Source organism: Plecotus auritus (assembly GCF_963455305.1).
Source record: "Plecotus auritus genome assembly, chromosome: 4".
NCBI lineage: Eukaryota > Metazoa > Chordata > Mammalia > Chiroptera > Vespertilionidae > Plecotus > Plecotus auritus.
This window is the reverse complement of record NC_137775.1, coordinates 84,548,956-84,563,368: the sequence shown is the minus strand read 5'-3', so window position 1 is coordinate 84,563,368 and position 14,413 is coordinate 84,548,956.

Here is a 14,413-nt window from a genome sequence, read left to right as displayed (position 1 = left end):
AACAAAATAAGTCCAAAGACATGGAATCACGGAACAGACTGATGAATCACAGAGGGAAGGAGGGGGGCAGGAATAGATTAACCAAAAAACTAATATGCATATATGCATAATCTATGGGCACAGACAACAGTGAAGTAAAGTCCTAGGGTGGAGTGGGAGCCTCCCTCCTTCTCTCTCATCCTACCTTTCCCATACATTCTTCTCTACTTACTTTCACTGTTTTTAATATCTATCTATCTACCTGCCTAATTATTCACTATCATTTCTCTTTTTTCTTTTCTGACTGCTACTTTGAAAATCTGTCCCCAGTACACAACTATACTTGATTTTCATTATAGCTCTTATAGTTCACTCACACATCCTCTTTCATTCTTTAACCCTGCTGTCTACGGACTCCTTTATGAAGTTTTTCCCTCCCTCCCTCCCTCCCTTCTTAAAGCTTCTATTCGGTGGGGGGAGGGGGAGTGTTAACCCCCAGCCCAGGGCTCAGCCCCGGCCAGGTGTTCACCGCCCCCCCTTCCCCAGCCTCCCCACCATCATCCTGCTCCCATTCTCTGTGCAGGATGCCCGGCCCAGCAAGGGTGGCTGAGGCCCACGCAGCCTGGGCACTGCTGCTGCTGTCACGAAGCAGGAGCGCCTCCGCCCAGAAGGCCTTGGACTGTCCACCACTCAGTCCTAGACCTGTGGGTGCCTCCCCGCCAATGGCCCATGCCGGGGGGCCACCGCCCTCCTCCTGCGTCTGGGCAGGGCTCCTGCCCCACCCCTCGCCAGGCACACCTGCTCCCCCCCCCCACTGCCCGGATCATAAGCTCATGATTTAAAAAAGTGCCAAACTATCCAGAATCTATCAGCACACAACACTGCCTCATTTCAATGTAACTGTCGTTGTATTTGCTGGACTCTTATAGCTAAATCTGGCATATGAAGGAAAAATGATTGAGAAATAGATTAAAACCTGTGCTCTGAGTCACTTCTTGGCAGAAATTTCACTTTTCTTGATTAGCATCACAGGATTCTACATTCCAGGTCTTATTTTCTTTACTCAGGTGTGTTTTTAAAATGTATTATAATCAGTCATGAATGAGAGTTATTTGTCTTCTTTTCTCTAACAGAGAGGTTGCCATAAAGTGTTAAGTCATTCTTGACTGAATGAATTGATAAATGTATAAATGAATGGGAGAGTTTGTAGATAGCAGGATTCACCTCTTATTCTTTTTTATATCACCCTAAATATGGAATCAATAAAAAAATGTGTGAAAAATACTAATTTCAATTACATGATGATTGAATCAATGCTTGTTTTGCTTTCTGGCATTGTAATTTGATTTGATTTCCAAGATTCCTATAATGAGGTTCAATATTTTCATCACTATACTTGAGTTCCTTCTCCAAATGTATTTGGATTGATGATGGTCTTTCCTTATTTTGGTGACTAACTACAAGTATATCAGAAAAGCATAATTAAAAACTATTTGTTTCATAAACTATTATATAATTTTTAAACCAATCAGTGTTTCTAAGTTTGAATGAACCGCTCTTCTGCAAACCTAAAAGATGACTTTCTTAAGCTCATTATAAACACACACACACACACACACACACACACACACACACACACACACTATCTGAACTATGGAGCAACAAGTCATAACCTTTAATCGACCTGGCTAGTTAGAGTGCTGATAATGTAGATGTGTTTTGTTGGTGTGCTCTCTCATGGAGTTTTTTAGGAAAAATGAACTTGCAGCACATTTATAAGTCAGCATTATTTTCTCAGATTACAATTGCTTTCCCCATAGGTCAGAATGAGATTGCTAACAGAATAAGGAAAAGCAATCTAGGCACTGAGAGAAACCCTCTCTCATGGACACCATCCAGAAGCCCTGCTGCAGACAAACTCAATGGAAAGCTGCGGCATCCGTTTGGAAAAAATTCCTTCCCAAAACTGTTTCTGGAAGTCAGGATGTGGAAAGAGATAAAACTATTAAAGAGAAAGATTTTGCAGTTATATCAAAACATAGAGCAATATTTCTATTTAGAGAGAAGAGGGGTTCTCTTAGTTTGTAAAATAAATTCCCAAATGCAATATGATGATTAAATGAGAATTAACTGGAAAGCAATAAAAGTAGAGTCACAAAGGCAAAGTTAAGGCTTAAGCAGCACCCAGAGGTCCATAAGACTGTTGAGTGAGAAATTGAGGTTGAGGAAAAGGGGCAATGAGCACCTTCAAGGTAAGAGCAGAGGAGTCTCATGGATGATTGAAAGCAGGTATGTATAAGTGAAAGTTTTGTTCAAACCCTGAAAGACTAGGAGGATTTTTCTGGGTTTTCTATATCTATGAATAAAATGGAAAAGGTGTTCAACTTTTCATAGCCCCAAGCTAGGTTCCAATGCCTGACCTTTTCCCCATTATTCCATTGGCTTTGGTTGTTCCTGACATAGATTCTTTTTCCTGCTCTGCCATTTATGCCTCGTCAATTCTGCACCCAAGCAGTTTTTTTCACTATGACCCAGACATTCTGTATCAGATAGACTCTGGCTAAGAATTTCCCAGTTCAATTATTTACTCCTCTCTTTCTATAAAGCATCTGGTTGCTGAGTAAAAAGAGTTAAATAATAGAGCAGAAAATAACTCTTCTTTGGAATGTTCACCAACCAGCTGCTGAGACCCAAACTTTACATTTTAGTTTTCGCATCTTAAGTCATTTGTGGAAACCCCTTTTGTGTAGACAGTTTCCTAACTTCCTTTGATGTGGGTCAGAACCCCAAATTAAATAGCCAGATCTTCCAAATACCCCCACTTCTAACCATGTCTACAGAATCAAAAACAGGTAATTGTACAAACTAAAATGAACAAAGGTAAATATGTTAATGTATTTATTCTTATCTTGAAGCGTCCATCTTATATAGAAACTGCTGTTTAAAATTTTAACCCTGCTATTTGGCTTCTGTAAATTCTTGCTTGCTTAAATAATAAGGAAAATAAGACTACTCCCACTTCTAGAAGCCATTAAACCTTCCCCAGATGAAGTTATCAGTGCTAGCACCAGGCCAGGCCTTTGGTTGAGGCCTCTAGGCCCCGGCACATAGGGGCTCTTTAAGAACTTGCAAAGGGGGCCAGAAACACCCCATATTTGGGAGACAAAGAAGGTAAAAAAATATAAATAGGGAAAATTCCTCCATGTTGGGACCCAGAATTTGAGAGACATTTTCCTCTGGACCCGCGTGTAATAAATGTAACTCCATCTCTCTAAGTATTGCTTGGTTCTTTCTCCGGTTTTCTGTAACAATCTGAAGTTTCCCAATCAATACATAATCATTTGTCACCACTTGGTTGTGTTGTCCTGGTTTCTTCATAGCATCCTAAAAGGAATTTTGTCCCTGACCCTTAGCAAGAAGCCAGAATATCAACATTGCAATTCACATTTGTAAACTACCTTAGTATTTCCAAGAAGCTTCATATAAACTACTAATTAAAGATTAGAATTCAAGCCCTGGCTGGTGTGGCTCAGTTGGTTGGAGCATCATCCCATGAACAGAAAAGTCATGAGTTTGATTCCCAGTCAGGGCACAGACTCAGGTTATGGGTTCGGTCCCCAGTCTGGGTACATATGGGAGGCAACTAAAGATGTTTCTCTCTCACATTAATGTTTCTATCTCTCTCTCCCTCTCTAAAAATCAATATCAACATATTCTCCAGTGAGGATTAAGAAAAAAAAATATTAGGATTCAATGAGTTACAGGGACTCTCTGCTCCAACCTGTACTTCAGGTCATTTTTCTCTATATAAAGTAGAGCCTGGCAATCATTTTCTGTAAGAGCTCAAATAAATATTTTAGGTTTTGCATGCCATGCAGTCTCTGTTATAGGATGAAAGTAGCCACAGACAATACATGAACAAATATGCATTACTGTGTTCCAACAAAAATTTACAAAAACAAATGCTGGCTGAATTTGGTCTGTTGTCTATTGTTTGCTAAAAAGGTTATTTACTAATCTCTATACATATTTTTTCCTCTCTCATTTGCATATGGCTGTCACTCAACCTGTATATCCCAACTTTGTACAAACTAGAAAAAAGAAAAAATGTGCCTCCTCTAAGACAACAATTTAGATATAAAGCAGACCTTCAGGAAACTGAGTTAGAAAAAGATTTTAAGCTCCTTCAGAGTAAGGGCTATATCTAGGTACTACCACTATGAGGTCCTTTGTAGGCAGTTCATATTTTTAATTTTGATAAAGATAAAATATATAGCTTCAGAAATACCTCATGTCATTTGACCTTAGAACATTAGCCTTGTACATCTAAATTATCTTTTAGCTTTATGTTTACAATGGAATAAAAAGGGAGTTGTAGTGCCCTAGCTGATTTGACTCAGTGGATAGAGTGTCAGCCTGTGGACTGAAGGGTCCCAGGTTTGATTCTGGTCAAGGACATGTACCTGGGCTTCAGGCTTGATCCCTGGCCCCGGTCAGGGTGTGCATATGGGAGGCAACCAATCACATCGATGTTTCTCTTTCTCTGTCTCACCCACTCCTTTCCACTCTCTAAAAATCAATGGAAAAATACCTTCAGGTAAGGATTAACAAAAAAAAAAAAAAAAACAAAAAAAAAAGGAAGTTGTAGCAATTCACAGTTCCCAAATGCAATGTATGAGAGGCCAATGTAGTATTTTTTTTTTAATTTGAAGGATCTAAACCCTTTCATTTGTTTAAAGAATTCTTCCCCAGATGGATCCAGATGAGAGACAGAGATCATCCCCACTGTAATAGGCCAACAAATCAGAACTCTCTTTTCAAGTGTTCCCTGAAACTAACATAGAGATACATGACTAGACAATCAGTAAGATGGACCCACCTTGGACTTTGATCTGGAGCCTAGTGACTCAAGAGGAGAAGCATTGGAGAATTACACCTGAGGCCACAACAACTATACCTAGGGAGCAAGGGTGGTTGCTGAGCCTTTGGGGTGGATAGTAGCTTCATCAGAGAGGTCTTCTGCTCTGATTTATTTGTGATTGTATATGCCAGTGGTCGGCAAACTGCGGCTCTGTTGACTAATGAATTTGCCGACCACCGGGATAGGGGCTTAATCACAAGGAACAACAACAGCCTGTAATTATTGGAATCGAGAGTCTAGGTCAGTGGTCAGCAAACTCATTAGTCAACAGAGAGGCAAACCGCGGCTCGCGAGCCGCATGTGGCTCGTGAACTGCAGTTTGCCGACCACTGGTGTATGCTGCTTAGTTTCTCTTGTTTTTGCCCATTATCTGAGCTTGGTTTTCCAGCCTTCTTGTCTACTTTAGAAGTTACATGATAATCTTCCAATAAATTTCTTTTTTGTTTAAATCATGCAGAATAAGTTTTTCCTGCATGTAGCTAAGAATATTAATTTGGTACAGTCTTTTTCTCCAGATCACCAATAGGTGTATTTTATCAATATGCTAGACTAAAATATGTATATGTCATTACAGGGATAATTTTTAGTTACCAGACTCTCGGAGTAATTAAATTTATTCTTTTAAATTGTTAGCTTTTATCTACACTAATAAAAGATAAACATGCAAATTAACCATCACTCCGCTACACCCACCAGCCAATCAGAGTGAGTATGCAAATTAACCCAACAAAGATGGAAGTTAATTTGCATACACAGATGGAGTGAAGACTGAAGACAGCATAGAAGGAAAGGGAGGGAAAGTGGAAAGTGAGGCTGAGGTGGCGGCGGGAGGGAAAGCGCAGGGGTTGAAGGGTCCGCGGCAGCGGGAGGAAAAGTGCGGGCAGCAGTGGGAGGGAAAGCACGGGGCAGCAGCGATGACAGGAGGGAAACCGCGGGGTGGGGGGCAGAGGAGGCAGGAGGGTAAGGGAAAGCACCAGGCGATGGTGGGAGGGAAAGCTCAGGGGGTGGGAGGGGTGGCAGTGGCGGGAGGGAAGCCCTCCAGAAGCCCTGTTCTTGCAGGAATCTTCCTGCAACAGGCCTCTAGTTTTTTAATATTTTTATTGATCTCAGAGAGGAAGGGAGAGATAGAAAGAGCAATGATGAGAGAGAATCATTGTCAGCTGCTTCCTGCACTCTCCACACTGGGGTTCCAGCCCACAACCCAGGCATGTGCCCTGACCTGGAATTGAATCATGACCTCCTGGTTCATAGGTCAATGCTCAACCACTGAGCCATGCTGGCCAGGCTAAATTGTTAGTTTCTAAAATTTCTTAAAATTGGCTTATCTTTATCCAATAAACCATAGCACACTCTTTATTACCAGATTTTTTTTATTTTTCTTACCTATTTACTATTACATGTAATGTTTTAATTCTGAATTTATTTTTGATGCATTGTATGAAGAGATGTTCCAAATTGATTTTTATTATGAAATAGTTAACTAATTATTGCAACAATATTTTTTTTCCCCATTCTCTACTTCTTTGTAAGGCTGGGCAAGATTATTTGTTTGTTTTCAATAATTCTAGGCTTCCAAATATTTATCAGAATGCTTATTTACCATACAATTCTAAAATTCTACAATTATGATAGTCATTTCTATTCAGTGCAATTATCATATACAATGCATGACTGTAATTATTGAGAAAATAAAAATGAATGACAGTAATGTTTTATAGTAGTAAGAGTGTATTTGGGAACTGACTACATCTTATTTATTATTTCAGCTGACAAAACACAAAGTCCTGATGACAAAAAGTTGATTATGTAGAATTTGGCCAATGAAATAATCTGGAAACATAGGAAAACAATGGGAGTCTGAAAATGTACACTAAGTGTATCAGAAGATGAAAATCTTCCATTTCACTGAGTTCCTTGTCCAGAAGCTGAAGAGAGAGACTCATCTAAAGTTTCTCATATGAAGTAAGTGGGCAAAATTTACTCCATGAATAGGTGAAGTTTTAAGTTTTACCAAATAGTAGCTATAAAAATCATCAAATATTAAGGAAAAATGATATACACAAGCCACTGGTTAAGAGATTATGGGGCTCAATCCAAATAGCATAAAACAATGTTGGTTCAGTTAAAATTCTGGAAACATCTCAGATGGGACTGATGCCAGGGTAAGGACTGACATAGGTGTCAGTTATGCCAGCAGACTATACAGATACTGTCAGGAAGTTAGAAGTAGTTGAGGTAACTTTTCACATTTTTTGCACTGTTGATAAATTTTATCTTATGATTCACTGTAACTTCAACATATTGGGTCTTCAAAATCGTACTCTTTTCAAAAGTCTTGTATGTGAAGGACCAACTCAGTAAACTTCCACCCAACTTCCCATGACCAATACTGTGAGTGGTCTGAAACTGTAATCTTGAAGGTCAACCATTTATTTTTCTATCTCTTGAGATGTTAAACAAAAGACACCACAAATGTGAACTCTAACCAACATGGAAAATTTATTTTTATATATTGTGTTCTTTAATATTGTATCATATTTCGGGATGTATTTCTCAGGTCCAAGGGAAAATATTCCCTCTCTGGTTTTATTTCCTAATGGGCTGGAATAGGAGTTAAAGAGAGATGCTAAGTGAGTGTAATTTAGTATGGACAAATTTTATTCTTAAACTAAGATAATTCCAATGTTAATAATGGTGTACTGAGCAAAAGGAAACCATAATCCAAGCAGAATACACTGAAGCAAAAAATTACCCCCTACATTCAGTGAAGGTAAACTCTTTTCTTAATATGGTGGGAGAAAGCTAAATAAAATATATGGAATTATAGTTCTAAATTGTTGGTGGAAGTGTGGTGTTAATATTCCAATATTAAGAATAAGCTTACTACATGATGAATAGTGACTATCTTAATAAATAGTGCTTCTAAAGGCAATTCAAGAATCTGCCTAAGTAAATAAAATTCAAAATATATTCAAGAGGAAAAGAAAAAAAAACATAAAAAATACCACCTCTTCACAAATTTTAATTAGAGCAGAGTGAAACTTGGCAGCTTCATCTGGGATGGTTCAGAAGAGGAGGTCAGTGACCTAGTATGAACCCAGTTCCCGATTGACAGGTCAGAGAGTGTTTCTACTTAATTAAACCCACGGAGGGAAGTCCTCCTTAGGTTTATGTGAAGGATATTGAGAAGAGAATATAAAAAGTCTGAGAATGTTTTTCCTCCCTGAGCTTGTGTGAAAGACTGCTTTAGATCTATTTCATGCAAGACATCTCACTTCCACACCCCCAGGCACAGACTCCTACTGGGGCCAGATATGGAGAAAATCTAGCAGAAGGCATTGCTAGAGTCTGTTTCTGTTACCTTGATAATTTGCTTTTTTTGAAATCCTTATAAAGCATCCGTTGTAGCTTTGGAAGCACACAACCCACCCACTGAGGCAAAGTGTTCTTTTCTTGACTAAGCATATGCCTGATTCTTGGAGAGAATGTGGGAAGAGGTGAAAAAGCCTCCACACTTGAGAAATAAAGAAATATTTAATGTTGAATGACAAAATTCAGGCTTTTCAATACTAAAAGTTAAAACCTACCTCTATATGACACCCAAAGATGGATGCTACATGGTTATTTCACTTTTTCACTGATTCCATCCATTCATTCATTTATACATGCATGCAATTAATTTTATTGCTCACCTACTAAACTCCAGGCATGCATTAATCTTTGGTGATTAAGTGGTGAGGAGAGATAAAGAGATAAAGTTCTTATTCTCCTGGATCTTATATTTGTGGAAAGCCTGCCCTTGAAAAATCATGTTTCATGTAAACCTTAGTTCAGAGTATCTTAGCTCCTGTAGATAGACATTCAATCTTTGGAATCCAGGTATTTGGCCCATCTGATGGGAGAATTTGGGTGCAAATTTTAGATTCAGTTGTTGATGATGAGGCCACCTGGGTTGTTAGAGCATAAAGGCTAGAATGAGGAGACTCAGTCCTCATCTGACCTGGTGAAGCTGGATGCAGGAAGGATAAACCTGGCACTGAATAGCCATGCCTCCTTTACCATTATCCTTTGCCCTGTATTGATATATTGAATCCATTACCCATGATTACTAAATACACATGACTGTTCCGCCTGTCCTTCCAAACTTCACAATCCTACTGAGTCGCCTGTCCTGGAGCTCTTGAATGCCGATATTTTCTAAGCTAGGAGATGGATGTATAGAAAACAAGCAGAAAATAAAATGAGAAAATTATCACTGACCCTTGAAAGTGTTAAAAGAAAAAGACAAATAGGTAATGGTAGAGAGCAAAGATAGAGAATTAACTGAGGTAGAATAAGCTGAATGTTCTCTCAGAAAAGGTGACATTTAAACTACCAAGGATGATAATAAACCTGACATTTACTAGTAAAAAGCTAATGAGAAGATTATTCCATATAGAGGAAACCGCTAGTGAAAAGTACCTAAAGCAGTGAAGAGTTTATTGGTCCTAGGAATAGAAATTAGGCTAGGGTAGCAGGGAGTAAGGAGCCAAAAAAAAAAAAGCAGTGTAAGATATTGAAACATTAGGCACAGACCAGATTATACAAAGCTGTGATAACATAAATTACATGATCACTGAGTTTATATGCCGGGTTCTCATTCATAACTATTCAGATAGAGAACAATAGCTGAAGTTCTAAAGGATAAAATGAATAATGCCAAACCATGTGAATTATACTTAACAAAAATTAAGATGTGTACTAAATATTTAAATGGCAGCCAGGCCACTGTCATTAGTCTCCTGAAAACTGCCCTCATTATGACACAGATGTGAGGAGGGTTAGTGAATGCTGTGAAGCTTTTTATTAAGAAAAAAAAAATACTGGTTTATGTTAACTGGCAATTCAATTATAAATGAGTATAATTAAAACTGTTGGTTTTTCAATCAAAATTATTAATATTTGGCTGGAACATGATAGAGACTTAAAGATAAAATTGAAATAATGGTGTTTCCAACACCAATAACAATGTATCACAATATACTACATCTGGCTTCTGGACATTTTTTATTCTTCATGAAATTATCTTTAAAATGGAGTCCATGCCCTAGCTGGTTTGGATCAGTGGATAGACCGTCAGCCTGCAGACTGAAGGGTCCAGGGTTCGATTCCAGTCAAGGGCACATGCCTGGGTTGTGGGCTCGATCCCCAGTAGAGAGCGTGCAGGAGGCAGCCGATCAATGATTCTCTCTCATCACTGATGTTTCTATCTCTCTTCCTCTCCCTTCTTCTCTGAAATCAATAAAAATAAAAATAAATTTTAAAAATAAATAAATAAAAACAAAATGGAGTCCACAAGTGGAAGATGGTGTTTCCTCTAAAAACCAGCTATCAAATTTGAACATTTTTCTGTTAAGACTATTAAAACCAAAAAAAAAGCTGGAGTAAACTACAGGAGTCAGCATTTGTTGGGACATAAACAATTAAAATATGCCTATAAGCTAAACACTGTCACAGCAAGTTTGTGAGACAACTGGGAGATGGTTTAATTCAAAATTTTGGTGCAACACTTGGGCCTGAATTTAAAGCAAAGAAGAAGATTCTCAACTATGAAAAAATAAGGATATGTTTTTAGCTTGAGATCTTCATTGGAAAATAGGCAGACAAAAATACACTGAGTTATATTTGTGAACCCTTATTGTTATTCTGGAAGAAGAATCTTAGTTTATAGGATGTCAGATAGCATTCTATATGGAATTCAACTCATTGGATTCATGTTTGTGAGTTAACCACCTTCTAGATTATCTGTAACCCAGCCTTTAGTAGTTATATGCTCTTCTAGCTTAATCTACTTGCAATCAGTTAGCTGAAGGTCGGGGAATAAAGATTAATTTTAATATTTGCCTGAGGCAAACAATTCAGAAGGCATTGCTCCTATTAAAATACTAAGTATCCCTAAACCAATATGAAATATAAATGATTTCTGGATTATCTCAAACCAAAAACTTGCTACTACAGGATCTTCTCATCTAAAAATAACTTTTCAAAAGGAAGTTTTTGCTTTTTTAAATGTTTTATTGGACCTCTGTATCTTTGAGATACAATTGAAGCATTTATAATTAGAACGTGGATAGTTTTATCTGAGTTCCCAGATAGGTACTGATTAAGTACACTCTTACTGATTTGTTTTCCAGCTCTAGATTCCAAGTTTGTTTGCTTGGTTGGGTGGTTGGTTGGTTGGTTGATTCTCTGTGCATATGTACATTAAGGCAGATTAGACTGACTAAAGATTCATTGGGTACAATTGCCTATAGACTTCAGTATCAAAGAACTTATAAGTTGTTGTACCCAGAAAAAAAAATCCCATTGGTTTATTTACACAAAGAGATTATATTAAAGGCAAGAAATCAAAAGATAACAGTATCTCAAAACTCCAAAGAAATTTTATTTCCCAAACTAAAATCTATTAAATCCAGCTCAATTTATAAAGTTAAAGTTACCTTTCAGCCATGCAGGAACTATCTAATATTATATTTGCTGTTATAATCCCAAAATAAGATTCTGCTCCTCCAAGTCATTCTAATTATTTTTTAAAAAGTCTTCAAGTAGTTCCAATGTTAAAATATGAAACAAATGCCTGCTGATGATACTTTATTGGTTTCTTTAATATTTTGAAAAGAATGACCTAATCATCATTCTTTTGCCTTAAATATTCAGTTTTTGTTTAGATTTTAGATTAAATTTAATATATTTTGAAGCCAGTGTAATCATCCTAAGGAAACAAAATCTATAAAGCTCTAATCCAGCCGTGGGCAAACTATGGCCCGCGGGCCGGATTCGGCCTGTTCGGCTGTTCTATCCGGCCCGCGGAGCCAAAAGAGCAGAGGATTCTCTTGCTCTCCCCTCCGCTCCTTTACTTTGAATTTATATTAGTTCACACAAACACTCCATCCATGCTTTTGTTCCGGCCCTCTGGTCCAGTTTAAGAACCCATTGTGGCCCTTGAGTCAAAAAGTTTGCCCACCCCTGCTCTAATCACTCAATTTACCATATTATATATGGCTTAGTGGGGAAAAACATGGCTTGTTTTTAGGAAGTTGTAGGCAAAGGATCATCACTACTAAAGTGATATGGACCCTTCACTGGGTATGGAGAATGCTCACATACCATTTTTTTTTTTTAAAGAATGAATATTCTTCAAGAGGAGAATAGAAAGAGACTTCTAGAGCAAATAAAAGCTTCAAATGAAGAATACAATAACATGTAACATAAGAAGGGAGAGATGTGGGTTGGGGAGAGGCAAGAGATCTTATAAAGGTTAAGATCTTAAGATTTTATATAACATCACCCCATTGTTTGTAAATGTATTTGGGCATAGATCAGGAAGAGAGGAGGTACATACACGGCAAAATCCAGCCATCTAACCCCCTAACACAGGCCAAGACTAGGCACCTCAGTTCAGCCACTGGAGAGAAGCATGGCTTTCTAGTTTCTTCCTTTGTTAAACAAAATAAAGTATTTCAGCCTGAAATTACAGAGTGAAATGTCCTGCTATATATTATAGAAGATATCTACATGAGAACAGAATAATTTCAAGTACAAAAAAAAAGGATGTTTCTATTTTAATAATTTCAGTGGATTGCAAAGCAGTGTGAACTTTTCTCTAACATTTATTGAATGTCCACTAGAATTCTACCCTTGAGGGCAATTTCTCTGGCTGTCTTGTCCCCTGATGTATCTGGAAAAAGGTCTACCTCATATTAGGTGTTCAATATATTTGGTTATTTATGAAAAGAGAGGAGATAATAGAGATGTAGAGTTTAATTCTTTCAATATGCAATGTGAATCCTCTTCCTGGATTTTGACTTGGCTACTACCTCTCATAATGAAGACACTTTAGTGGTGGTTAAAAGTTCAAGCTGTAAAATCTGAGAAAATCTGAGTCATTTCTTGCTTAATTGTTTACTAGTTTAATAATATAAGGCAAAATGCTTGACCTTACAAAGGCAGCTTATCCTTAAAAAATATATAAGTAGAAACCAAGATGGCGGCATAGGTAAACACCTAAACTGCTGCCTCACACAACAATTTCAAAACTACAACTAAAAGACAGAACAGACACCATCCAGAACCACAGGAAAGCTGGCTGAGTGAAAATTCTACAACTAGAAGGAAAGAGAAAAGCTCACAGAGAATTGGAGGTATGGCAAAGGGTCTTTGTGCATGCAGAGAGGAAGGGCGGCTGAGAGCCTGGCTGACTTTCTCTGGCGGAAGGGGGAAGGAAGCCCCCGACCGCACTGAACCCCAGTTCTGACTGCACTGAACCCCAGTTCTGGGCGAGCCCCTGGGGACCCACACTCTTACGGGGGGAGTCTGGACTCTCTGGTGGAGACTCAGGAGCGGGGAAAGCGGAGGACTGCAGACGCGCGCGTGCCAGTGCACACAAAGGCTGCGGAGGTTGCCACAGGCTTTCCCTAGTGGAAGGGAGTCGGAGGCTCCTGACCGCACTGGGCCCCAGTTCTGACTGCACTGGACCCCAGTTCCAGGTGAGCCCCTGGGGACCCACGCTCTTGTGGGGGGAATCTGGACTCTCGGGTGGAGACTCAGGAGCCGGGGAAGGCGGAGGACTGAAGACGCGCGCGTGCCAGTGCACACAAAGGCTGCGGAGGTTGCCACAGGCTTTCCCTAGTGGAAGGGAGTCGGAGGCTCCTGACCGCACTGGGCCCCAGTTCTGACTGCACTGAACCCCGGTTCCAGGCGAGCCCCTGGGGACCCACGCTATTGTGGGGGGAGTCTGGACTCTCGGGCAGAGACTCGGGAGCTGGGGAAGGCAGAGGTCTGCGCGTGCGCGCAAGGGCAAGGCTGACTGGAAGCCAAGACTGTCTGCTCTGCCCTGAGACTCCACCCCATCCAAGCCGAGCACAGAGGCTATTGCAATTTGGCAAGCCTAATCCTATAAGGCTGTCTCCAGCACCAAACTTCTCCCAGCATAGACGCAGCTGATCCTTACAGCCAACTGGCCTGGAGGTCAATTCCTCCCAGTGATACCAACAACAATCAAGACTTAATTACAACAAGGCTGTACACACAGTCCACAAAGGGGTGCACCAAGAGTGTCCACCTCAGGTTAACTGGGGAGGCCAACCCACTGGGCCATATAGGAAACCTAGCACACAAATTTACCCTACCAACTCAGGGAAGCATTGAAAATGCGGCGTCAAAGAAACAGATCACAAACGAAAGAAATGGAGGAAAACAAACGACTGGATATAGAATTCAAAACCACGGTTATAAGGCTTTTCAAGAATATCCTAGAAAAGGCTGATAAATATAACGAGACCCTCGAACATATGAAAAAGGACCAACTAAAAATTAAACATACACTGACTGAAATAAAAAATATTATACAGAGGAACTAGAGGAACACAAGAATCAAGTCAAAGAATTGAAATAAAAAGAAGCAAAAAACACTCAACTGAAAAAGCAAAAAGCAAAAAAAATCCAAAAAAGTTGAAGATAGTGTAAGAAGACTCT